Source organism: Ochotona curzoniae, unplaced genomic scaffold (assembly GCF_017591425.1).
Source record: "Ochotona curzoniae isolate NIBS_2020 unplaced genomic scaffold, NIBS_Ocur_1.0 scaffold_461, whole genome shotgun sequence".
NCBI lineage: Eukaryota > Metazoa > Chordata > Mammalia > Lagomorpha > Ochotonidae > Ochotona > Ochotona curzoniae.
The window spans coordinates 2,305,455-2,330,185 of NW_024467120.1; positions in this window are offsets into that span (position 1 = coordinate 2,305,455).

Consider the following 24,731-nt stretch of genomic DNA (forward strand, 5'->3'; position numbering starts at 1 on the left):
CTACCATCTTTGATCAATTTTTTTCTGCAAACTTCAATGAATGTATTCTTGGCCAGGTTCTGCCGGAACAGATGGTAGAGGGAGGCACTGGCGTGCTGTTCCACGCCCTTTCAAAGACTCGCACTCAAAGCACGGTTCCACACACGTTCAAAGGTCCGTGCCTCCCTCTGCAACCTCAGATCGCCCATCTGCAGCTCACACGGACCAGCCGCCCTCCACAGACCCCCATGCGCTCCTGCCTCTGCATGTTGGCTCAGGCTGCAAGAACAAAGCCCGCGCATCTCACACGCGGTAGGGCCACTCCCGCCGAAGCCTGTGCAGTCTGCAGTGTTTCCTGGGCCACTTGAAATTCCTCTCCTTTTCCTTGCACTTGGTTACGGCTCATACAACCACTCTCCTGGGTAGTTAAGTTTCTGTTTTTCTTTTCTCAAGCCAGAGTGTTCCCAGCTTCATTCTTCTCACGTGCAATCCTGAGATTTCAGACAGGATATGATAGACAATGGTTCCCAGTGTACGGCAGCTTTCAGCCTCCCTTCTTCCACGGTCCTGGAATCAGGAAGCCTCTACGTAGCCCAACAAGGCCTTGATTGGACGCCGTGGATAAAGGAAGATGTGGCGTGAGGGCGATGGAATGGAAATGGCAGAAGGTTCAATCTGAAGATCAACAGCTAGGCAAGGCTCTGATGCTCCCTGTGTCACTGTCAGGTCCAGGTCACCTATCATACCCCCGTATGGGAGTTTGGGGAAATCTCTGTGTTTAAAGGACTGTCGCCCATGCTGAAGGCAAATGGGGAGGAAGAGGACATGAAGATGGATGGTGCCTTTTCCACATCAGGAGGCATCTGCGCAGTTCTGGCTGCGTGTGTCAGCAGCAGCGAGGCCCAGAGGACATGTCTGGGAACCTGCAGGGAAAGCAGCTTTTCCCCCACATCAATCAAGCTGCAGAGATGTTTTGTCAGTGAACTGCTCCCCTTTCCCCAAAATAATAGTGATCTGTGTGCTAACAACAAAATCTTAAAAAAGAAGAGAAAAAGAAAACCAGCTGCCTTTTTATGATGTTTGATAAGAAATTGTGCTTCCTACTTATATAGGCATCCAAGAGCGCAGGGTTATCAGAAATACCCAAGCTTCGCTCAGCATCTCAGGCACCTCCAGCACCTGCAGCTTTCCTCTGCTCTGTTTAGGCTTCCTTTTTTTTTTCGCAAAGGCCTTTTGAAGCCTCAGTTCTGGCTTCAGCAGAGCAGGTGTAGCAGAAAACCTCATGGATCTGCTCTGTGCTTAGTACTGCACCTTGGCTTTATCTCTGCCAGCATCCCCTTTGGCATTTTTGTTTTGCTTTCTAGCAAGACAGCTGGGAGGCAGCTGGGATCCACCTGCGCTTGGTCCTCACCTTCTCTGCTTCACATTGCTGGAATCCCGTCTAGATCTCCCACACAAGCAGCAGGGACCCGCCCACTTGAGCCGCCACCTGCTGCCTCCCGCCCACTAGGATTGGGGTTGGAACAAAGCGAGGACAGGAGACCAGGCTCTGTGACGTGGGATGCAGACATCCCAGGTGGGTCTCAGCCACTGCTGCCAATGCCTTACCCACAAGAAGTCTTTCTGATGAGTGTGAAGTTCCAGGATCCACTAGCTATTTGAGAAAACAGCGGGAACTAGAGGGTCCCTCTGATCCCACCCTCCTCTAAAGCAGGTCATGAAATCTCATTAGAGAGAAGCTGTCCCTGTGACAAGCGAAAATGGCATCTTATCTCTGAAGATGTGGGGACCCAGAGAAGACTCTAACCTCACAGTCTTGCTGAGGTCCCCTGCTTTATTATATCAAATCACATCCTTCTTGCCTTCCTTCACATTTGTCCAGACTATCCACTGCTTCATTTACAAAGGCTCTTGTGTCCTATCAAGCTCATATCAAACACATTTGTGATATCTTTCTCTCGTCAAACTGTCTTTTGGTACCGAAGCCTCAGCCATGAACCCAGCCACAGGTGAGGAAAAGAACTCTTTCCTCCCCAACAAAAAGATCCTACAAAAGGGAAGTGGCAAACACGAACTCCGGAGCTTAAAGATACCTCTCTCTCCATGCCAAAAAGCAGCAACTGGGCTAGTGGCATAACCTGCTAAGACACCATCTGAGACACCACGATCCCGTATGAACACCAGTTCAAGTCCCAGCTGCTCCGCTTCTAATCCAGGTACCTGCTCATGCACCCCCTGGAAAGGCAGAAGAACGTGGCCCAAGTGTTTGAACCCATGTACCCATGAGCGAGACCTAGATGGAACTCTACGCTCCTGACTTCCAATTGACCCGACCTCGGCCATGTGGGCACTAGGTGACTGAATTAGTGGGTGGAAAATTTCTGTGTGTCTCTCCCTCCCAAATAAACAAAGAAACAGAAAGAAAGAAGAGAAAGAAGGAAGGAAGGGAGGAAGGAAGGAACGAACGAACGAACGAACGAAGGAAGGATCCCATATTGGAGAGCCTCTACTGCTCCACTTAGGATCCAGCTCCCTACTAATATGCCTGGGAAAGCAGTGGAAGATGATACAAGTATTCACATTCTCGCGTCCCACGTGGGAGTCCCAGATGGAATTCCTGGCTCTGGCCTCAGCCTGGACCAGTCCTAGCTGCTGCGGTCATTTGGGAAGCAAACCAGGATCTCTTTCCTTCCCTTCCCCTCTTTCACTCTGCCTGGCAAATAAATGAATGTTGAAGAAGGAAGAGGAAGAAGAAATGAATCACAATGCAACAGGAAATCCACAGAATCCAGCCACGTGCTCAGTGGGGAGAGTGCTTAGAGCACAGTGAAGCGCCAAGGCCAGAGCAAGCTGAAAAGGGAAGGGCTACCTGGAGCCAGACGGACAGCTGGCAAGGACGAGATGGTTAGCACTCACCCAAGCATGACTCTGGCCACCATCGCACCATCACACCATGATTATAGCGACACACTTGAGTAGGGCAGCCCAAGTACCAGCCTGCCCTTCTCTTAGCCTGAAAGCTCTCTCCAAGTCATCCAACAATTTTCTCCCTGATTTCCTGAAAACCAAGCAACATTCTAATGACTAGTTTTGCTTTCCAGCTTCTGGCATAATGAGGGAGAGGAGAATTTCCTCCCTGTGCAGCTGGAATGAGACTTCCTTTTCACGACAGTCCTATATATTTACCAGGGAGAAATTTCATGGATGAGCCACACGGACCGAGGAATGGCTTGCCAAGCAATAAACAACAAGAGCTGATCTGTCAGACTCCTAAGGGGCTTGGGTTCCCACACCTTTGGGTCCTTTATTGTGTGAGCCCAGCAGTGGGCTTGAGTGTAAATCAGACTAAGAGTTTGGTGTAAATTAAATTGCTCTGCATGAAGTGGGGAGGGCAGAGAAAGGGCGAGAACAAAGAGGCAGGGCACTAGGTGGACTCTCAGAACTGGGTGGACTCTGGAGAGAATAGGAATGCGAGAGTCTTGGCTTGTTTGTGGTTGAGCACATGATACAAATCTCCTCCTCTAACTCCACTACTGCTTGGTAGAACCTGAGCAAGTCAAGCAGCCAGACTGGTCCAGGGACACATACAGGGCAACATAATCCATAGCTTGAGGGACCGTGGTCACCTGGGTTTCACCGGAAGAGGGGAGTGTCAGGGCCAGAATGCTAGGATGGTCACCCTTGCTGAGTCTCTGAAATGTCAATCGCCCTGATGAGACTTGAATTCCACCAATGTGTCAGCCTTCTGAAGATCATCACCTCTGGGATCATCATAAAAGAGACTTCTGAACTTAGCCCACTGGGGAATGCCACTCATCATTAATTAGAGACCCTACCACCTGAAGGCTCATCCAGGGATGCGCACACCCAGACCTCCTCAGAACCTGGGTCAACTGGATTCCAAGGCTGAGAAGACTGTGCCTGTCCTGAGAGTTCATGTGTAGTGCGAGAGAGATCACGCTGGACTCACGTGAAAGACGTTAGGTGGAGTCTATTGCCCAAGCTTGGTAATAGTAGCTCCTGCCACACTCCCGGAGCCACCATGCCGAGCTGTCAAAGTCAGAGGTTTTTAAGCACTCATCCTCCAATCAGATTGAAAGCCACACAGTACGGACAAAGCTTCCATGTGCAAGAGGCAGGAAGGGAGTTATCAGAGCCCAAAGTTTGCTTGTAATTCACTGAATCTAGTACAACAGGACACAGGAGGGAGCCAGGCACACGTAGCCTCTGGAGTAATTTCCGAGCTGTCAGTTGTTCTGAATGGTGTGGAAGGCAGGAGGGGTGGGGTTTGCTTTTCTTGCTTTGGATTAACTTGAATGCCAGGAGAGGAGGTAGGAAGGGCGCGGTGCAGAAACTCCGTTTCCGCGTCCTGTCTGCTATCAAGTGGATGCGAGCCATCGATGGCTGCACCCCATAACTCAAGCTCCCCCCCTCACCTCCAACCCTGCTGTTGTCATTGAACTTCTACAGAACATACAAGCCCTTGCAGCTTCCTAAAGGGTCCTAAATGATGGACTCCACAATCCCTCCTGGCGCTTGTCAGGGGTAACTGCCAAGGTGAACACATCATGAGTCCCCAGCAATCACCTCGCATCCAGGAGCCTCCTCTCTTGTTTTGACAAGAGCAGGAGTGAGACCAGAGCTGGAAAACCCCTACCTGTGCACACTCATTTCCTGCCCTCACCTAAACTACTTATTCCTTTAAGGGATTAAAATCAAACAGCACGTAGGAGGAGGAACTAGGCCAAGGGAAGATCACGAACATTGGATCCTTGAAGAGATTGAAGCATCTGGCTTTCCGTGTCCCTATGGGGTGGGGTTTGGGGAAACAACCGCACCAACCCGGGGCCAACAGAAACACAGCAGCTGTGAAGAGAGAACCGACTTGAAGCAAATGCAACAGGAAAGCGCAAAGGGAAACATAAATCAAAACAAACCCCCAGCAAGGATCAGATACTGCCTTCCTGAGTGTGCACACATCCTCTGCCCAAAAGGCTGTGCCCGAGCCTGCTACGCAGGTCACGGTAATGCAAGCCAGGTGTTCTCACTTCCTACCCTAATGGCTGGCAAGACGGTCAAGGCAGAGCGATCCTGACGACAGCGACATCTGAAGTGCATCTGTGTTGCAACGCACAACAAGCTCAGTTCGCTTTTCTTCTCCCAGTAGGTGTCTGTTCTGCATTTGGGTTGTGACAGCATCAAGAAGACTAGAGACCGAGATCCTTTTTTTAGAAACAGCTCTTCCAGCCTGGAGAGTAATACTGGTGTTTCGTTTTCGTGTGCTTTAAAGAAAACACGAACGACAGGAGACGTGGCTTTGGGGGAAAAAAACGGAAAAGCCTTCCACTGTGGGAGGAACGGATGTAACCCCCGTCCGAAGTAACCCCCGGCAAACATAAAAATTGGAAACTTGGGCAGCACCAAAAATAATCTCCCCTTCGTATCATCTCTCAGATTGCTGGCTTCCATTAAAACGAGGGCCGGCCAGGCAAATGTCCCTGGGAACCCGGGCAGTGTTTTTCAGAAGATCTCAGAATCCAATAAAAAAACCTACTCCCTTTTCGGAGCAGCGTCTCCAGACAGCCCTTCGGAGGCTGCAGGTGAGGCTCTCCCAGCTTGCTGAAACAGGCGCACTGAATCACAGCCGTTTGCATCATGCCACTACAGACAGCAAAGCGAGGCCTCGCCAGGATCCCTATCAGAAACTGTTTGCATTTCTACTCTTGTTATGGCTTGAGTGTGTCCCCGTGAGGGTCACAGGCTGGGGGCTAGGAGACTTGGTCCGCAGTGTAGAAGGGTGGAGGTGGTGACACCTGCAAGAGGTGGAAGGGATTTCTGAGAGTGAACCGAGTGAGCCGCTCTCATAAGAGCAGGTTGCTGTAAAACAAGACCTATCCATATTCCTTGTCCCTTCTGTACATTGCTGGTTCCCTTTCTACTTCCCTGCCACATAGACACAGTCGGAGCGGGCCTTGCCAGGTTGCTAGTACCATGCCCTTAGATCTGAAGAATTAGGAACTATGTAACCTCTTTTCTTTATAAAGTCCTCACTCTCGAGTGTTCTGTTATAGAAACAGAAAGTGAACTAAGCTCTGCTCCCTTCGCGTTAAATACATATTATCCGGGTGCGCACACGGAAAAGCTGTCCAAGCCAGGATGTCCATATCCTTTCATCTCTGGGCCCATCCACAGGCACACCCTGCAATATCCCTGAGGGTTTCAGCACAGATTCCCAGGAAGTGATCTGGCTCTGTGTCTGCTTGAACTGAGCCATACAAATCACAGGAGACAAGCCTGGCCTTGCCAGAGGTGCACCCCGGATCGAATTAGCATTGGTCTTCTCTACCTGCATAGTCCTGCAGGTAGGGCAAAGGCACACACTAGGAGCAGGGGTTCTAGTTAATCAATCAGTTCCTTATTTATAAAATCAGGGTGACTCCATCTTATCATTAGCAGGAACCAAACGACAAACGAGTACCTATTTGAACCAAGGGGAACGTTGGAATTCCTACGGATATGTTATATAATTTCAGCATCTAGGATACAAAACTGAGACCTGCAGCTCCAAACTTGGTCAACCTCCTATCCTCTGAGTGAGTCTACAAAACTGAAGGGCCCTTCTGGGCAGAAGGTCTGACTGTCCCATAGAAGTTATAAAACTGAACATGCCCCCCAGCCCAGCGACAGGGAGGCTTGCTTTTGTTTTGTTTTGTTCTGTTCTGTTCTGTTCTGTTTTATTGTCGGGGGAGGAGAGGCGGGACTACTCTTACTAGGGGTGGACAAATTTTTATCTGTCTTGTGACTGAATTCTGCCATGCTGGGAGCTCTGGCCTAGGAAGTGTCATTTCTGCCTTCAGACACCGTGATTACCAAACCAAACCAAGCAAATGAACCATCACCCACATATTACCAGATGCCCTCTGGGGGAGTATCATCTTTAGAAGAGAAATGACACCAGATGTCATGAGATCAACCTTCACATTTCAGAACAATGGTGCTCTGGGAAAAAGAAGAGAAAGAACGGCTATGTGGACATCAAAATCATTTAGATTTGACCTTTTGCAAGTCAGTTACCAAACACTGTAAAATTTCTGAAGAATGGCTAGAGGCTTCTTAAAGTTATAAGGAGGATGTATGTATTAAAAAAAAAAAAAACAACTAGACATTTGATACCACAACAGAGGACATAGAACAGAACAAATTGATCAACTACCCCAGCAAAGTGAATAACTGGACAAAAAGAGATTCTAAGGTGGACTATCTCAGCCAGTGGATTCTGGAGAGATTTCATTGTACTTGGAAGAGTGAGACTGTTGAACTATCAAAAACCATGTTCCACGTCAGGGACCCTGAGATGGGTGGGAGACTGGGTGGGGCGTCTCCCTTTATCTCTTCCCTTACCCCACATACAGGAAAAAAAAAAAAGAGAGAGAGAGAATGTGGAAGCAATGGTCTTACCCATTTTCCTGTAGCCCTTGACCCTTTGTGCCCTAATCAACTATGTAAAGCTTATCAAGATATAATAATAATAAAAAATAAAAATACATAAAGTTTTAAAAGCTATCTTTGTCTTCCTAAAACAGTTTAAACACACCCCATTCAGACATAAGAGGGCAGATGAAGTGACTGCTTTGGGCTTAAGATTCTACATGTAGTGAACAGCCTAAGGGAATGGAATGAATGTTCCAGGTTCTCTTAAAGCACATGTGATAGGGGCAGATGTTTGGTACAGTGGTTAAGACTTGATTGTGATGCTGGCATCCCATATCAGAGTTCCTGGGTTCAAGTCCTGGCTCTACTCCCAGTTTTGGCTTCCTGCCACTCACTTGGGAGACCTCAGTGGAGCTCTGGGTTCCTGGCTTCAACCTGGCCCAGTCCTAGCTGTCGCAAGTATCTGGGGGGGGGTGGGGTGAACACTCTCTCTTTTTCCTCTGTCACTGTTTTTCAAATAAATACATCTTTAAAAAAGAAACAAAAAGACCTTCCTTGCCAACTTTGTGAGCTTATGATTGAGACACTGAAGGAGTTTCTGTACAAAGTAAGGGGGATCCTTGCTGTAAACATGCCATGACAGCATGATGGGACAGCATGATGACCCCTGGGGAGGACACTGAGCCCTCCCAGTTCTGCTGGGATCACCAGAAGACAAAGCCTGGGACTGGGTGGTGACTGGGAGCACTCAGGTACACTGGGCTGATCTAACCTAAATCCTCCTGCATTTGTCCAGCATCCCTGACGCAACGCTTGGTGCTGTGGTTGACTATTGTTCATTCCCCCAGAAGGTGCATATGCTGGAAGCTTGGTCCTCAGTGCAGCAGTGTTGAACTGGAGACACGCATCAGAGGCGGAGCCTAAGAGAAGGAAACCAGGCCTTGGGAATGCATGAACAAATGTCAGCTGGCAGCCTGAGTTAAATCTCCTGGGATTAGATTAGTTCCCACAAGAATGAATTGTTAGGAGACACTGCCCCCTGAATTCCTCCTCTCTATACCCTGCTTGTCAAGCTCACACACATTTCCACCATCCGCCAGAGCCAAGCAGACGCAGACGCCTTGGCCTTAAGCCTGCAGGACTGAGGGCTCGGTGAATCTCTGTCCTTTGCATGTCATCCAACATCAAGTGTTTTGTTATAGCAACGCAAAGCAGACTAGGACAGTTGGATACAAATCTCATGTCGGGCCCAGGAACTTCTCACCTTGACACACCATGCTTGGCACAGGCTGGGCAGTTGAGTCTGGCCATTGATGAAATTCCAGAAAATCATGCCACTTCCTCCAAGGGATTTGTATGCATGCACAGACTGTCAAAGTTAGGAGGAAATGCAGATTTCTCATTTCCAGGATAATGAAACTGAAGCCTGGATTAGTAAGGAGCCCCATTCCTCAAAGAGCAGTGCTGGCGGATGATCGCTCCTTTACAAACGCTGAAGTGAGTAGGTGATATTTGAATGCCAGTTGATATCGCAAGACCGATGAGCACCGATTTCAATACTGCTCTGACAGATTTGGTCATCAATCATAACACTCATGTCCCAGGAGAGTCATCTTTTAGAAAAGGACTTGGGAATTGAAGGGCTAGGATTTACAGCCAGACCATCCCTGCATTGCAGCTGTCCTTTGCCCAGCTGCAAAGGCTGGATTCTTCTGCCTGCCACCCTCTCCCATGGGATTTGCTGGGCCCTCCAGTAGCGCTTCTCATTGAGCAAGGCTGAAGGAAGAAGCAAGCATTTGCATTTCTTTTTTCTTTCAAGATCCATTTGAAAGGCAGAGCAAGAGACAGAGATGTTCCATCTACTGACTCACTTTGCCCAGCACTAAGCGTTGCTGTGCTCTCCTGGGTCTCTGGCCAAGAAGCACTTCAGTGGTGCTAGATAAATGTGGGGGGATTTATGTTAGAATGGCCACAATGGCCAGGCCTGGGCCACATCAAAGCCAGGAGCCTAGAACTCCATCTGGGCCTCCCATGTGCATGGCAGGAAGCCAAGCAAGCACTCAGGCCATCTCTTACTACATTCATGGCCATGTTAGCAAGGAGCTAGATTACAAACAACAGCCTGGACTCCGTCAGCCTCAGGCCAGCTAACCAGTTCAGGCTGATGCACACGTGAATTGGAGGGGAGCTGGTGTCTGCCCGAAGATCTCTTAGCTAAGGCAAAGAGGGGTCCTTTACACATCTAGTTTAAAGACATTTTTAACAAAACTGACAGTTACCTTCATAGCCTCATACATGGCTTAGGGGCTAAATATTTTACCACCCCACACCACCATCAAATTCATAGATTGAAGTCTTAACTCCCAGTAGCTCAGAATGCTGCTGTATTTAGACATGGGGTCTTGAAGGTAATTAAGCAAAAATGAGGTCAGTAGCCTGATGTTCTGGTAAGAAAAGAAAATTAGCACACGGTAGGCACACAGGGAGGACCACATGAGGACACAGGGTGAGCACAACCACTGGTGAGCCAAGGACAGGCGTCTCGGGAGAAACCAGCGCCTGCTGGCACCCTGACCTCGATGCCCGCCCGCCTCCAGAGAACCCTTAGGAAACGTGTCTGTTCTTGAAGCCACAGCTGCCCGTGTGGACAGATCCAGGCCCTTTCTGTCACATGGGACAGATGTGAAGGCTAAACATGTGGACCCACGAGACAGCACTTGATTTGCAGTTGTGAATTTCTTTGACTCAAATAACTGAAAGACCTGAATAAAATATATATATAAAAAAAAACCACAGGCACCGTGGCAAGGTGGGTTATCCCACTGCTTGGGGGACCCACATCCCATGCTGGTATGCCACTTCAAGTGCTTGCTCTTTGGTTTCAAATCCAGCGCCTTAATAATGAGCCTGGGGAAGCAGTGGATAATGGCAAAAAAATAAAGAAGGAAGGGAGGAAAGAAGGAAGGAAGGAAGGAAGGAAAGAAAGAAAGAAAGAAAGAAAGAAAGAAAGAAAGAAAGAAAGAAAGAAAGAAAGAAAGAAAGAAAGAAAGAAAGAAGAAAAGAAAAGAAAAGAAAAGAAAAGAAAAGAAAAGAAAAGAAAAGAAAAGAAAAAGAAGACAGAGAACCCAAAGCAAACGTGACTACTCTCTTTAGAAAAATCTGCCTATCAGCTTTACCCTTGGCAGGCATCTGCAAACTTGGATTTCTGAAGATGCCCGCTATTCTCTGGCTAGAGGAACTCACTGTGTCTCCACTGCATGTATGTCGGGTTTATCCTTTCCTCTAGAGCCTGGAGTTTTGGAACATGTCAGTAAAAAAGGCACCTGCAACAAGCCCCCCATGAACACACCGCATACCAAGCCTCAAGCAAGCTTCCCTGGTGGACACAATCACTCACACGTTGTCACTGATTTAGCTTTGTGTCATTGCTGATTTGTTTTGCATCTCACAGCCATACACATGACTCTGGCTAGCTCCTCTGAACCCCCTGCAGAATCATTTAACTTGGAGACCACAGTAGTCACTCATGGAAAAGAAAAAAACATGAATGCCACAAAAGGGAAGTCAAATTATGGCTTACACTTTAATGAAAATGTGTATGCTTTTTAAATATCATCATTGGGGACAGTAGTATGTTGCTGAAGGTTAAGCCACAGCCTGAGACACCAGCATCATGTTGGAGCAACAGCTGCAGTCCAGCTCCATGTTAATGTGTCTGGGGAAGCCTAGGAGGATGGCCCAAGTATTTGAGCCCTGAAATCCACATAGGAGACCCAGATGGAGTTCTTGGCTCCTTGCTTCAGCCTTGCCCAACACCAGCCACTATGGCCATTTGGAGAGTGAACCAATTTACGAAAGATCTCTGACTCTCTGTAAATCTGCTTTGCAAATAAACCTTAAAATAAAATAGCATTCTACCAATAAATTACCAAAGAGACAGTAATTGCAAAATAAGCCGCTGCTCTCATGATAATTGTGAAATTTATAAGTTACAGGAGTCGACTCCAGGCCCACAGTAAGTAGTGTGATCCAGCAACGAGCTTGGAGGGCACGCAGACCTTGGTTTCAAAAGCAGCCCTTTGCTGAAACGGAACCTCTTCTGAAAGTCAGCCAAGCAAAGCAACTCTGGTGAAAGGCCTCCTGAGCCTCCCCCTCTGAGGTTCCCCAGGAACTCCTCCAAACCCCAGAACATAGACTGACACTCATTGACCTGAGCTAGTCCTCTGCTCACAGGAAAGAGCCCAGGCTCAGACCGAAACAGAAACATGCAAACACAGCCCACCTTTACTGAAGAATGGTTTTAATATCGAAACAAGCAAACAAAACAATCCCCTCTTTAGAACCTCTTCTCTTGTACTATTGGCTTGTTTTCATTTTATCTGAAAGGCAGAAACACAGAGAAATCTTCCATTTACTGGTTCACTCTCCCAAATGGCTACAATGGCTCAGGATTGGCTAGACCAGAGCCAGGAGTCTGGAACCTGGCTGGACCCAAGCCAGCACCCAAGCACAGGGGTTAACATCTGCTGCTTTCCCGTGAGCATTAGCAGGAAGGTGGATGGAAAGTGGAGCAACTAAGACTCCAACTGGCGCTCATATGAGTTGCTGGTGTACCAGGCAGCCACAGCGCCAGCCCTCGAGCTGTGACTTAATCAATCATTATACCAAACCTCTTCTTCTCTCAGTTTTCTGTGTCTCTAGCCTTGCGTCTCTGAGACCCTCCCTGCTTTGTCTACTTCTGCTGCCACACCTCGAAGAATCTGCAGCCACACAGAATCAACACATTGAACCTACTGACTTTAGGGCCAGCCTGGTGATGGCTGTGCCCAAACCAGGGTGCCCAACCTACATATAACAGAGGAGAATGGCTAGGTTAAAGATGCACTGAGCAACCATCATTGAGGAACGGAACCTAGACACCTCAGATCTCACCAAGCCATTGGCTACAAAGCAGTGTCATCTTCTTCCTTACGTCAGAATCATCCCAGCACCTCATCATACAAGGCAGCAGGAGAGTGAGTCCCGGTTGGGGTCCCCTTCCCCACATTGCTTTTGCAATCCCCACAGAAAGCCTAGACATCCCACAGATCTGTCTTGGTCATCAGTGGCCAAACACCATGTGGCCTTACACTTCAGCTCCCGGCCTTCACAAAAGGATGAATATCTCACACATATGTGATCCTTAGCCAAGCTCACCCAAAGAAAGAAGATTGGAGAAAGGTGAAAATGAAGCCCTGTTATTTAGAAGGTATAGAATTTCCATTTGGAAAGCAGAGGAAAGTTCCAGATAGATGGGGGATGATGTTTGCACAAAGCTGTGCTACTTAATCACAGTTATAATGGTAATTTTTAGATTATGATATGCTTTCCCACAAGTCTTTGAAAATGTACATAAACAAACACTGGGAGGAACCAACGTGGGGCCTAGTGTCAGCTGAAACATCACGTCCAGCTTCTCACAGAACACAAGCTAGGGAAGTCATCTTAAAGTGACTGTCCTGAGCAGACTTCAAGCGCAAAGATGTGTCAACTCAGGACACACGGGGAGGTCAAGGGCAAAGGAAGCTAGAGTTCCTCACTGCCCAACAGAACTGCCTTCTCTAACAGGGACCACTTGCCCCTGCGGCCATTGAGTCAAATGTGACTTTTGCATATCGTTGCTTGCTTCTTCTTTTAAAGGGAAACGGCCACATGCAGCAGGGACTGTCATCCTGGACACAGCAGGTCACAGAAGCTACAGCTGCCAGGCTCTGATGGCAGCACTCATCAACGCTGGTCACTACCCCCTCTGGCAACAGATCGCCTTCTGTATCCAGAGCTGCACTGTCACATGGATTCAATGCTACCTCAGTTTCTCTACTCATGCCTCCAGGAGCCAATTGTGTCCTAGTCTTCATTTTTGTTTTTTAAAGATGTACTTTTAATTGGAAGGTCAGATATACAGAGAGGAGGAGGAGAGAGAGCAAGATCTTTCTTCGGTTGATGCACTCCCCAAGTGGCTGCAATGGCTGGAGCTGACCTGAGCTGAAGCCAGAAACCTGGAGCTTCTTCCGGGTCTCCCACATGGGTACAGGGTCCCAAGGCTTTGGGCCGTCCTCGACTGCTTTCCCAGGCCACAGGCAGGGAGCTAGATGGGAAGCAGAGCTACCAGGACACAAACTGACGCCCATATGGGATCTGCATGCATGCAAGGCGAGTCGCCGGGCTACCACACTGGGTCCTCCTAGCCTTCATTTAATGATAAAATTTCTCTTGCTTGTTCATTGTTGTGCACAGAAGAATCTCTTGTTTGAACTCCTTCTTTAGTATGCCTGAGCTCCTGGGGGTCAAAGGACAAAACGACAGCAACTTCCAGAACTAAACCGGTTTCATTTTCAATCCTAGAATTGAGCAACACTTCACTCCATAAAACAGAATTAGTGTCCTAATGAGCTGAGCAGGAGGCTGGCTTGAGATGGCAAAGAGAAGAAACAAAACTCAGGCTAGTCATTTCAAGGTTGTTTTCCCAATAAGGCAGAGACGGGATCAGACAACAGGACCACAGAAAAAGAACTCACTGGTTAACATCAGGCTATCCCCTCTGTGGAAGGATGGAGACAGAGGAATTTCATTACCATGCCCATTGAAATTGGCCTGATGGAGAAATCACACTGTTCTCTCGCTCTCTTTCCTTCTTGGAGAAACAGTTTCAGCCTGGGGATGTGAAACTATAGCATGAGGGACCCCATTGTGACTTAGACTCTGGTTGCAGCATACTGCAGGTGCTTAGTTCAAAACAGTGGCCTCCTGGGAATTTCATATAATGCTAACCATCTTTAAAAGCTTTCTTGTTTCAGTCAGCCTTGCGGTCTAAAGTCACCCCAATAACCTAATCATCCCATACGGGCACCAGCTCATGTCCCAGCTGCTCCACTTGCAATCCAGCTTCCTGCTCATGGCCTGGAAAAGCAGCCTAGGATGGTCCATGTGCTTGGGCCCCTCACCCACACGGGAGACCCAGATGAAACTCCTGGCTCCTGGCTTCGGTTTGGCACAGGTGTGGCTGCTGTGGTCATTTTGAGATGTGAATCAACAGATGGAAGATTCTTTTTCTTTGTCTAACTCTCTTCGTCTCTCTCTTTTCACCTTGTCCCCCACTCTGTATGTCCTTCCCTTTCTGCAATTCTTTCAAATTTAAAACTTCCATCAATTTTTTAAAAAAATTTTTAATGATAAAAAGAAGAAGAAGAAGAAACAAAGCAGGCACATGATGACCTTAACTGAGTACCTGGCCAAGTGTCAAGAACCTTGGGCCTGGGACAGGTGTTCCTCTCCACTTACCTGTGGTCTCAAAGGCTGTGGATGTGACAGGTCTGTGCCCCCAGGGTGTTCCTGCAGCCTAGACCTCCCCCCCCACACACACACACACAAGTCAACAGCAGAACAAACTTCCAACACAACAGCCCTCCCCGCAGAGCACCAGGCATTCACCATAGCACACAACCAGGGCCACACAAGGAAGCCTTGAAAGGTTGGACAAGCTATTTTTAATGCCCCAACGATCACACTGTCCATTGAAATGGCAGCGCCCAAGTGGCCCAGTGCTACGGCTCCGGTCAGCATGCCATCTAAAATGTTAAAGATAATCATCTTGATTCATCCCTTGAAAAGGAGCTCAGCTCAATGCAGCACTGCATTAAATGGGACCGCTTTTGAACAGGCCGGGGGTTGGTTTCTTTATGAAGAAAATCTCTCTGTGAATCACTGTCTCCCCGTGGCAACACGTTGCTGTATTCAACCGGATGCTTCGCCCATATTTGTGTGGGTAAGCCAAAGCTGAAAATATTTTTACTACATATAAATATCCCTATGTGGTCAGCGCTGATTTGCAGCCGATTTTCTGTCTTTTATCCATTCCCTACTTCTTGCCTAACACCTTGTCTAGTTTCCAGTGTGTGTGGCACACCTAGGGTCACCATTGGATTTTCTTAATGTTTAAGGGACTCTGGTCCCAAATCTCGTAGAACAGTGGCCATCACTGACCAGGAATCAACATGTTTTGAATCAGGCTGTGTCAGTAAAAGTAGAAGTTGTGGACAATTTACTGGTTATCAGTAAAATCAGTGAAATAATGTGGTAAAACCAAGGAGGAGCCGAAAGGAGCCAGGTCATTTCCTAATACCTGCAGGAGCCACACAGCACTTGGCTAAGATAACAGGTGGCTTTCAGTTCAAAGGTCTTTTAGAATTAGAAGACCCTTTGATTACCCCAGGAGCCAAAGAACTCCAAAGTCCACTGAGGAGATCACAGGCAGACACAATAAACGTATTCCAGCAGACCCTGGGTGTCCGCTGTGTGGGAACAAAGGTTTCTAGGTTGTCCCTTGCCGCAGACTGCCTGTAGGGCCCTAGGTGATACCATCAGGGTCAGCAAGAAGGATGCCCTCAATGGTCCCGCAAACACACGCATGCTTATGTTTGTTTCCCCAGATCTGCCTGAAATGGCCACTCTTGGCTTAGCTGGCCAACACTTTCACAATCCCTGGGAGGTCACAGATTCAGTACAGAAATCACAGCTATTGTTGCACCAGGGCATCAGCTGATGTGTTTAGTATTTTAACATGGTCAAATAGAGTGAGTTTGGCTTTGCAACTATCATTGTGGAATATGTAGTTGAATAATTGATTTAAGCTTATGATTTTAAGTCAAAACCTTACTAAAGTGTTTACCCACTATTGGAACAGTAGTTAAAGCCCACCATATTTTCACATTTATTAGATTTATAAAAATTGTTTCAGTGCTTAAACGGTTTGTCTGATCACTAAAGTACTTTTTTTTTTCTTTCTTTATTATTATTGTTATTATTGTCATTTTATGATACAGTTCCATAGGCTCTTGGGATTTCCCTAACCCCTCCCCAATTCCTCCCCCCACCTAGTTCCTCTATATCATTACTAAAGTATAGTTCTTCATACAAAGTCATATGTCCATCATCGCGGGCATGGGCAATGAAATGGAATATGTTACATTTATAAGTGGAGTTTAAAATATGTAAAGAAGTTCAATTAACTCAGTTTATGAATTGGAACAAACATAGCTCAAAAGCTCCTTTAAAATGATTGCTAAATATGCTAGAAAAGCAATAGTAGTAAGATTCTGAAGTTGTTCTAAAAAATGTAAAGGATCTCAATTTCTAAACTTACAATTTCGGTAAAATAAAATGCTAATTGATAAAACAGCAATAAACACCGCAACTGTGTTTCTCAGATCAAATAACAGCCATTGAGAGCATCTGCATTAATCCTTTTTGTAACTATAGCCGAACACACGAGGGAGCATAACTCTACAAACAGGTCAGTCCACGTGGCTCACAGTTCTAGACTGCAGGTGCCCGAAGTGGCTCAGCTCGGGGGAGGACTTCATGGTGATGGCCTAAAGACAACAGGAACTGGCATGAGAGGAAGAAAACACATCCCAGAGCAGCAAGAGCAGGTCTGGTGCCAGCTTCTAGAACACACTGTCTGGGACACTCATTCTGAGAGACCAGCATTCCCAGGTTGCAAGCATGCACCCCCTGGCTGAAAGGCCTCCTACAAGACCCCGTCTTTCAAAGATTCCACACCACTTCCCACCACCACCCGGAGAACCAAACCTCCCACAGATGAACCTGTGGGACACAGACCACAACCCAATCACAGCAATATCTAAGAACTTGACTAGTTCAGGCCAACACCTGCAGCAGGTCCCGACGACTCCCCAGATGCTGTGCACACAGCACAAGGAGAGACTCTCAGTGCCCAGCAGCTGCCACAGAGCAGCTCCATCTGTGTGAGACCCTCCTACACGAGGGGCCTGAGGCCATCAGTGAGTGAGTCTTCTATTTGGAAACCTGCCAGAGGCCAGAGTGTCAACAGGACAGGTTCCCAATGCTTCTCCTAGACTCAGAATTCTGTCTCCAATATCAGAATGTTTCCTGTAGACCAGAGAGACTGCTAAGGCAGCTAAAGACAGGCGAGACTGAAGACGTGGTTGGTTGAGTTTATCTCCTTGCCTCGCACATGATAGGGATCAGCCAATGGGTGATCACTGAACACATGCAAGAGCTCAAAACTCCTTGGCCAACACCGCACAGATATTAAATGTAGAAAGGCACCTCCCACCACAAAAAAAGACCCAGCCCCTTTGCGTGGATGCAAGTGAGGATTAATGGGTGCTTTGAATCTCAGGGTAGCAGCTGCAGATGACATCAGACTTTCTGCCACATTGGCTTAAATCAACACAATGAATTCATCGAGGAAAAGGCCAAGCACCATTTGGGGCCTAAAGGGAAGGACTAGGCGAAGTGTCCAAACAAATGAGATGGGTGAGATTTCCCCTCTCTAAGAAGACAGCTCAGAATGTGGCTGTTTCAGGTGTGTTCTTAGAACACTCAGTGCCTTTCCCACAGGGAGAAAGACACCAAAAGGCACAGATTACTGTGTCTCGGTCCAGGGTGAGGGAGAGACAGAATATTAGGCATTTGATTAATTAGTAACAACTGACATGATGGATTGACTGTATTCGTAGCTATAAAAAAATGTGCAAGTGTTCCTGGCACCCTTTGATATCTCAGATCATCTCACGAGGTGAAAAATAAAAAAAATCACATCACACATCCTTCGTGATTATAATCTTCACTTTCTCATGAGAAACAATTCTGATTTTTCAGTGGTTAGGATGCCCACAACCCATTTCAGAGTACTCAGGGTTCAAGCCCCAGCCCTGCTGCTGCTCCCAGCTTCCCACAAATACCCATCCCAGAAGACAGCAGGTCATGATGGTTCAAGTGCTTGAGTCCCTGCTACCCGTGTGGGAGACCCAGATGGACTTCAAGCTGCTAGCCTCCACCTGGCATTTGCAGAGTCAACCTATTGAGGGGAGATATCCCTCTCTGCCTCTGAAATAAAATGAATTTTAAAATCTAAGAATAATTTGCTCTGTTTTTAAAAGGGGGCTCATTTTTACTGCCCATGAATGTCTACTTGCCAAATGCAATCTAACAGTGTGATTAAATCTCCACCATCTCAGCAGCTTCGTGGCCAAAACTCTTAGTGCAGAGTGGACATGCAATCCACAAGGATCCCTTCCAGAAAGTCTTGGCAGTTTGGGGCTCAACCTACCCAATTATTTCCCCACAGCCAAACATTTTCACTCTCTGTAATAACTCCGAAGAGACCAAGCAAATGATGCAACGCCACCCTCCTCACTGTCAACCACCCTCACCGCTTTCACCTGCTGCAGCCAGCAGTCAGCAGCCATTCCCCAGATGCTGCAAAGTGTGAACAGCCAAGGGCAAAAGGGGAAGCAGTGGGAAGAGGGTGCCTGGGAACTTGGGAATACAGGTACCCAAGTCGTACACCTAACTACAGATCACTTGCCTTAAGCCAACACTGAAATGTGAAGTGATCACATTTCGTTAACAGAAACATAGGCCGAACATCCAGTCTATAAATAACAAGAACTTTATCCTCTAAATTCAGGTCTTTCAGGAAGAGTTCCAATTTCATCCCAGCCTTGGGATGCTGAGGATCAAGCAGGCTTCCACGGTAAATGTTCCAGTCTTTCTCCTCCAACGCCTGGCTGGCCAGAACAAAGACTAGATTTCCATCCCAGATCCTCAGAGGGATCTGTATGTTTAACACATACCCTCCAAATACTTTAAGTAAGAACTTATTTATCCATATTTGAAAAGCAGATTTTATAGAGAAGGGACAGAGAAAAAGAGCTTCTGCCCACTGATTCACTCGCCATGGCATTGCAACAGCCAGAGCTGAGTCAATCTGGGGCCTGGAGCTTCTTCCAGGTCTCCCACTTGAGTGCAGGGTCCCAAGGTCCTGGGCTGTCCTGCACTGCTTTCCCAGGTCACAAGTGGGGAGCTGGATGGGAAGTAGAGCAGCATGACACAAACAGGCGCCCATATAGGGTGCTGCGCTCGGAGGTAGAGGATTAGCCAACTGAGCCATTGCGTTGACTCCCCTCCAAATATTTTGCAACAAAAATAAAATCTGAAAATTAACAGAAGGAAAGGCAAACAACTGTAGGACAAGGGTCAGAGTTCTCCCAAGTCAGGAATCAGCACACCACTTGTTCCTACGCTCGGGTGCTCCTGGGGAATAGAGAGGGGAACCTCTGCAGCTTCTGCTGTAGTTATCTCCTCCTGCAGCCTGAGGTGAGCACACAGCCTGCATTCCCAATATGAGCTCTCCTCCGGTGCTGCCTACACCATTGCCAATGCTTTGAGTACAACTGGAAAGCAGATGGATTCATGTAAAATCCCAACAGCCAGAGTTCAATAGAGTGCCAGAGGAAATTCCTGAAGCTTCAAAGGCCTTCTTACCCCCATAGCCTTTGTAGCAAAATATTTCCAACACCAAGCTCTGATTTGAAAGCAAACAGTAGAAGCCAGAGCCCTGGCATTTTATGGATTAAGCATCCGCTGCAGTGCAAGCATTCCATATGGGTGGCGTGGTTCAAGTCCAAACTGCTCCACCATTGATTTATCTCTTTTTACTGATGTGCATAGGAAAGCAGCAGAGGATGGCCCAGATTCTTGGATCCCTGCACCCACAAAGAGGATTAGGAGAAAGCTTCAGGCTCCCGGCTTTGGGCTGGCCAGTGCAGGCATTCAAGGCCTTTTGAGGGAGTGAACCAGTAGATGGAACGTCTCTCTCTGTCTTTCCTTCTCTCTCTCTGTAAATCCACCTTTAAATTAGAACTAAAGAAATCATCATACAAGAAAGAAGGAAGAAAATAGTCCCCAGCAGGATGAAATCTGATGTGACTTAGCAGATTCCTGCCTTCCTAACTGAAGTGAGCCCCACTCAACAGGTGAAGGTTTTAACTACAAGTGAGACAAGGAAAGTAAGCAGGTCTTCGCAGGATCTGCCCTGCCGGCCTGGGAGGGAGAGAGGGCAGACCAAGTATTTGGGGCTGATGGCTAATAACCATATAGTTGACAAGGTGGAGGATCAGCAATTATGTAACTAAAGACAGTGTCTAATGATAGTTATACTTGGCCCTTGGACCACACAGACTCTTGTCCTGGGGTCCCACAAATGTTAAGAGCACCCAAGCACCAGGCCACGTTCAAGAGTGGCCAACCTGCTACACTGACACGCTGGTTGACTAGAAAGCAGCTCGTGTCTTAAGCACACCCTCTGCTAAGTCTGCTCCTGCAGTTCTAACACGATACATTATCTGCTTTTTTTTTTTTAAAGATTTGCTTATTTTTATTGAAAAGGCATATTTTTACATCTTCCATCTGCTGGTTCACTCCCTGAGAAGCCACAACGGCTGGAATTGAGCTGATCTGAAGCCAGGAGCCGGAAGCTTCTTCCTGCACTTGGGTGCAGGGTCCCAAGGCTCTGAGCTGTCCTCCACTGCTTTCCCAAGCCACAAGCAGGGAGCTGGATAGGAAGTGGAGTGGCTGGGACACGAGCTAGCAATTGGAGGTAGAGGATCAGCCAGTTCAGCTATTGTCCCAGGTACTAACAGGCCGTGAGGTATCTGTCACCTCTCTGGGAGACCTGGAAGAAATTTCCTGGACTCAGCTTGGATCATCCCTGGCTACTGTGGCCATTTTCGGAAGTGAACTAGCAGATGGAGGATCTCTCTTTCCCTCTCCTTGACACTCTACCTTTCAAATAAATAAACGGAGGGAAGGGGTCACTCTAGGTGCTAATAAATTTGACAACCACTGACCAGCACTTTGAGCTTGACAACTCACTTAGCCTCTCCAGACTCAGAGTCGGCTTGCAATCCAGTGATGAGAGGGAATGTTCTGTCCTAACTCAGCAGGGCTGTATCGATGACTGGCGTTGAAGTACCATGTGAATCACAGGGTCCCTTCGTGAATGGGACTGCTGCCTATACAAGCCTGGCCTGGACAGACCTGTGGATTGAACTGTGAATTACTGCCAGTACCAGGGAGCACATTTAACTAGTCTTACAAGTACCTGGCATGGGAGAGGTGTGTTAATGCTGACAGTGCTAATGAATAGGCTACTCTAACCATAAGCATCAGTTCACAGCCATTGCTCTCTTTCTCAGCCCAGCCCCAGCACCTCTGGATTGACTCCATTTTAAATTGAGTCAAGAGTCCTAAACTACAGGCTGGTATTGTGATATAGTAGGTTAAGCTACCCCCCTGCAATCAAGTTCCAGTTGCTCCATTTCCAACCGAGCTCCTTGTTGATGTGCTGGGAAGGCAGTGGAGGATGGAGCCCAAGTGCTTGGGCTCTTGTACCCATATAAAGTACCTAGATGAAACTTCTGGCTCCTGGCTCCACGCAGGCCCAGCCCTAACTCTTGCCACCATCTGGGGAGTGAATGAGCAGATGAAAGAGCTCTGTCTCTCCCACTCTCTCTCTGTAACTCTGCCTTTCAAATTAAATCAGTCTTAAAAAAAAAAAAAGTGTTGCACTGCTTTTTGCAAATTGCATTATTTTCCCATTTATCATCAAATGGAATCAACCTCTCAGTCTCTCTCCCTTTCTCCCCTTTCTCTCTCTCTCTCTCTCTTTCTCTCTCTCCCGTCTTACAGCAAGCATTTCTGACCTTCCAGGACTTGACTTGGCAAGGTATCCTGAACGACCACATCGAAGGCTCAGTGCCATTGAAGGACCTGCGCCAAGGGTACCTGCCCTGCAGAAAGTACATGCCCATACGCGTGCACCTCCCTTCTAAGTGTACATCCCAGCTGACTGCGCGCAGGTGCACCAGAGACAGAGGGAGGGAGCTGCAAGGAAGGCTGAGTTCATCAATTTCTCCAAGCTGCTCAGAACCTGAAAAATCATTCAACTTTTCGTATCCATTTCAATCATATCAGCTCAGATAATACATTTCTATCTCATTGGGCTTTCTGTGATGAGACTGGGAAACTAAATCTTTGATGGAAATCCTTTAGATTTTGAAAACAGATCTGAAGGCATGGAGGCTTGCCAAGTCAGCTTCGTCTACATTCATTCTCATCTCTGTGTACTCTCAGTTGTCATTAATCACTCACGGCGAGGGTGATCTGAGTTTATACTTGTATCTCATTTGATTTCTTATCAACCTTGTAAGGTGTGAATCCGTGTGTCCATTTAATGGATGGCAAAATTGAGGCTCAGAGAAGCTTTTCACCCAAGTTCACGCAAATACATGACAGAGCTAGGGATTAAACCCGGTCCCCTGTGTCAGTCACTTAGGTCTGATAGAGCAAAGAGCCACAAACTGGCTGACTGTCTGGCTTACCCTTCAGAAGTACATCCTCTGACAGTTCTGGAGTCTGGATTTACAAGGTCAAGGGTAGCCCAGCTGGTTCCTTATGGAAGCCCTGCAGGAGAAGTTGTCCCACACTGCTCTTAGCTCTGGTGGCAGCTAGCAGCATCAACTCACAGATCTCCTCACCACTACAACCAAAGTAACAGCGAAGCAACTCACAAAGGAGAGACATCCGCTAGCCTCACAGCTGTGCAGGTTCACGGGCACAGCTCAGACCAGCCCCACTGACCATTCGGTGAGGTCAGGGGATATAATGGCAGCGTGCACATGTGGGGTACTATATGGTGAGCCAGAAAGCAGAGAGCAGTCAGGTCCACCTGGCTGGCAAGGGCCTGCCTCTGGGCCCCCTCCTAAAGACCACAGCATTAACTTCTGACTTTAGAGGTTAACTATCTGTATATATGCTGGAGCCATCACTTATTCAAACCACAAAAGAACACATTATTGCGATGGCTGCCTTTATTTTACAAGGCTTTCTTTTCTCCACGTGTCTCTCTGTACCTCGCTCTCTTTTAAAGATATATTCATTTTTATTAGAAAGGCAGATTTACCCAAAGAAGGAGAGACAAAGATATTTTATCTGCTGGTTCACTCCCCAAGTGGCCATAATGGCCAGTGCTGAGCCTATCTGAAGCTAGGACCATCTTCGACTGCTTTCCCAGGCCACAAGCAGAGGGTCTGAATGGGAAGTGGGGCATCCAGAACATGAACTGGACCCATATGGATTCCAGTGTATGCAAGGCAAGAATGTAGCCACTGAGCCATGGTGCCGGGCCTTCCCTGTATCTCTTCTTTAAAAAAAAAAAAATCTACAGATATTTAAAAAACAGACCAATAGAGACAGAGAGCAGGAACTCTTCCATTCCCCAGGTCACTCACCAAATGCCCCCAACAGCCCGGAATGGGTCCAGTGGAACCTCAGAGCCAGGAGCTCTACAAAGTTCCCCCACATGGATGGCACAAATCCATGGACTTAAGCCATCATCTGCTCCCTCCCAGAAGGAGCATTCACAGAAAGCTTGACCCGAAGTGGAGGCAGGATTCAAATCCAGACCTATATGGAATGGGGCATCCCAAACAGTATCTTAACACACTTTGCCAGAATGTTTTCACTTCCTGTGTCTCTTCATAGAAGGGCATGGGGTGTGTGTCCCACCCTAATATAGAATGACCTCAATAATTATGGTAAAATACATACTTAAGATGTTTGACATTTGGGTCATTTTTAAGTGTAAACTTCAGACATTGATACGTTCCCAGCATTGTGTAACCAGAACTACTGTTTCCAAAGAACTTTTATTACTCCAAACAGAAACTCTAAACTTATTAGGCAATGATTCTGATTGCCTTCTCCCCAAAGTCCCTGTTGACTTCTGTCTTTCCCTATTGACTTGCCTACTCTAGATTCCTCATAACACCGGAATCCAAGGGAACTATTTCCAATTAAGGCCATGTATGAATTTTGTTAAGACACTATTCAGTCCAGTACATTATCTGATCCCAGAGTTCACGACCCCTATCAACACAACCTTGATCCTTTCTTACTCCCCACATCCTCCCAACAGCAAGGCATACTTCATCCTCGTTTAACGAGAAAATCAGAACTCCGAGTGGTTAAGTAATTGACCAAGTTCACACATTCAACACAAGCCAGCAGGGCAGGTATTTAGCAAGGAAGTTAAGATGCTGCTTTAGACAGCTACATCCTGGATTCCATTCCTGGCTCCATTTTAAATTTCAGATTCCTAGTGAATGCGCATCCCTGATAGGCAGCAGGTGCTGGTTCCAGTACTTGTGGCCCTCCCGCCCACATGGGAGATCTTAATTCAGTTCCTGGTCCTTGTCTGTGGCCTGGCTCAGCCCCAGGTGTTGGAGGCCTTTGAGTACATCTCTGCCTTTCTGATAGATTTTTTTAAAGCATTTAAAAATAAATAACTCACGAAAAAACCACTTCTCTTTTCAAACTCTCTGCCCCCACACCCTGCTCACAAGTAAATGCATTGATCAGAGAGTGTTTTCTCAGCAAGCCACCTACATGAG